Source organism: Protopterus annectens, chromosome 7.part0 (genome assembly GCF_019279795.1).
Source record: "Protopterus annectens isolate FY-2018-M chromosome 7.part0, PAN1.0, whole genome shotgun sequence".
Classification (NCBI taxonomy): Eukaryota; Metazoa; Chordata; order Ceratodontiformes; family Protopteridae; genus Protopterus; species Protopterus annectens.
In genome coordinates this window covers 1,125,399,770-1,125,403,070 of record NC_056739.1, presented here as the reverse complement: position 1 = coordinate 1,125,403,070, position 3,301 = coordinate 1,125,399,770, and the positions used below count along the sequence as shown (strand labels likewise).

The following is a 3,301-nucleotide window of genomic DNA, read 5'->3' as shown; positions in this document are numbered from 1 at the left end:
TCATACTACATTTGAAGTATAGTCTGTCCTTTGTTTGTAGTCCCCTTATAGAGATATTGCAGATTGTGTTGATTTATTTTAAATACATTGAGCCCTACTGGCTAGGTCTGGCAGTCAGAAAAGTTTTCAGAAGGGGCAAGGTGCAGATACAGTCATGGTAAAAATCAGTAATCAAATAGTCTACAAGATAGAATGTGAGTATCAGTTGGGGACACAGTTTCTTGAGTTGCGCCTTCCCATTTTATAAACTGCACAAAAGCTACTTTAGAATAAGAAAGTGTGAGGGGAAATAAATCTAACACCAACATACACACCTCTCAACTGTACAGATTTTCACAGAATGTCCAGATTTCAGACTCATATTTATGATCCATTTTTCATAAGATTTTGGTTTTCTGGCAAACTAGTGATAAATCACTAAAGACTGAAGTTTGAAAATAATGGCAGACATTTGAGTTTCAGACTTCATATCCTTCAGAAAATTCATGCTAATGCAAAACTTGTTATTCTATCAACTTTCTGAGTTTGTAACAGTGGACAATAAAGAATATTTTTTACACACGACCTGGCTACAAGCTCAAAAACATGCTCAAGCGAATACATATAATGTTTACATATTCAGGCTCTATGATTTATCCTACCCGAAAACTTTGCAAAGCCAGTTCAGATAACTGATGTTTTGGATAATAGAAGTTTGAATAATCGCCTTTCTACTGTATTTAAAAAATTGACCAACCTCCATGCACATTCAAGGTTCTGTTTTTTCTATAAATGTGCATGCTATCCAACTATTTATATCTTTTTTTTTTTTTTTTGGTATTGCCAAGCCAGAGTACTGTTTTTAATATTATGCAGATCACCCTAGATATAGCCTAATGACAGTCCAAATGGCAACTGTTCAAGCTTTTAAGACAAGCACTGAACAGTAAGCTTTTTCACTTTCTTTTTAAAAAAATGTGACAAACATTACATTTGAAATTTATATTATTGTGTCATATGTAACACCAAACCAAATAAAGGCAATTCATTAAGATGTCTTTGGTCCCTTACTAAACTCAGATCTACCTAATACTTATTTCTCGACTTTGCATCCTTTGCCTTCTGCTTTTCTTTTGCAATTATATATTTTTCTCTTTTAAAATAGTTCTCAGTGCTCACCTTCATGATTCTGCTGTCAAACAATGTTGTTACTAAGTCTGTACAGATAGCATGATAGTTATATGTTTGTTACACAAGGCCATGTTCCATAACATTAGTTGGCTACCATGAATAAGTTCACATATTTATTCATGGGAACTTTGTATCAGAGAAACCCAGCCCACTTACCCAAACAATTGTTGAAGGCCTTAATGCAAAAAAAAAAAAAAAAAAAAAGATTGCACCTTTATCAACAATGGACCAATAACACTGTAATACTACAAAAAATACAGTATATTCTATTTGTCCGGCACATCCCTAATTATTTCAAGGTCTCTTGCACTTCCCAAATCCTGGCCCTCATTATAGGTCATTGTTTTGATAATAGCCTCTTTCACATCCAGGTAAAAAAGCAGATGCAAACATTTATTTGATTTCCCAGTAAACTAGGTGGTAATGTGATCACCTGCTTCTCCTTCCTTGTTGCTCTTTCATGGGCCCTGCATACTTGTATAATGAGGTTGGCATACAATTCAAAGTTTTCCCTGCTGCTTTTATTTCTCTTCATTTTTCAAAGTCCATGGACTTCTACTTCAAGATTTACTCGTGGATTGGCTTCAACATCTTTTTGGTCTGTTTATAATAGACATAAGGAAATGCATCAGAGGCAAACAATTTAATTAGGTCTATTCTTCCAGGTCATTCTTAAACATCAGAACCCATGCCACTTGGGTCTTACCAAGTGAATTAATGAGTTCAACAATTTATATCTATATCTATACACTTTGTAATCAGAAAAAGAGGGCAGTGGGCAGTCCATGATAGAAGTAGTTTAGCCATTAAAGCATAATGCCTTATAGCATGCAGTATGATACAAAATATCATTACACTACACACTATACAGTGAAAGTAGTGTAAGGTCTAATAATGTAGCACATACTGGTAGCTTCCTGTTTAATAACCCAGCAGTGACATTCCCCATAATAATATCAGAAATCTTACAGTATTGTCTTTGTACAATTAATGTGCAGTAAATATATATACTAAATGTTATAAGTTGGAAAAAAGCACTTGAATTTATATATCCAGTGCTACGTGTGTAGATATACAGACATGCGCATAGAGTTCAAGCAGTGCGTGCACAAAAAACAAAAAAGCTAACAGGAAAAATTCAGATGTAACAAACGAGGAAAGGAAAAGACCCTTTACATAATTCTGAGGCAGCCAGGACTTTCAAATTTTGACTTTAAAGTGTTGAGTCAAATGTCTTATTCCTTTAGATACAGATTATAACATAGTTTTCATTTAGTGTAATCACCTTTACTGCATTCACTGTGTAAGTCCCTACTACATCCTATCCACTTTTTCAAACAATTGAAAAGTCATTGCCCTTGGTTGTTCCATTTGTATTTTAATATCTCAGGAAGAGAGGTAAATTCCTATTAATGCTCAGCTGCTCATTTCATGAGATTAACTTACCTTATTGAATTAAGTATACCCAAGAGAATTCTCCACAGTGAGGTTTCAGCTTTTTCTTTCTGCTGCTTGTTCTATCCAGATAATCCTTCTGACTGCTCACACAGCCTACCAAATTGACTTTGGTCAGCAACCTTCTCCATGGTTACTCACACCATAGCCACATGGTTTGCATGAAGTTCCATGCCAAGCACCCATTTGCTTATAATCTGATCCACAGTTATCTTGCTGCAGTTGATATTTTTACACAGGTAACAGAGGTGAGCGTCAATTCAGGCAAGATGCAAGACTGAAACAGTCCCACAAACATTTTATACAGGACCTCAGACAGCAAAGTGATTAAAAAATTATGTCTCTCTCTTTCTTTATGTAGGTGTGTGTGTGTGTGTGTGTGTGTGTGTGTGTGTGTGTGTGTGTGTGTGTGTGTGTGCGCGTGTGTGTGCATGTATGTGTGTGTGTGTGTGTGTGTGTGTGTGCGTGATGTATGAGAAGAGCAAACATGCACATGAGTGAATGCTTTTTACTGCTGTAAAGAAAAGTGAATGCCCATGTGAGTGAAGTTTCTTTTAAATAGAGTTTCTGCCAGTACCTTTTTACATGGGATTGGATTGCAGCGGGGTGAGGGAATTTGCCCTTAACTCACTGTTGTGCTATCTCAGACTTACTACATGTAATTAGCAGGGGGTGC

General features: G+C 35.9%; 1 protein-coding gene across 1 annotated transcript in view; it reads right to left on the bottom strand.

Moving 5' to 3' along the window:
- Positions 1–2,729, bottom strand: part of LOC122806900 (endoplasmic reticulum aminopeptidase 1-like) — a 447,374-nt gene extending 444,645 nt beyond the window's left edge. Inside the window, exon 1 of the mRNA XM_044077704.1 lies at positions 2,617–2,729. The gene's annotated coding sequence lies outside the window, so the exon portion shown is untranslated. The remainder of the gene's footprint in view (positions 1–2,616) is intronic.
- Between the last annotated feature and the right edge of the window lie 572 nt (positions 2,730–3,301).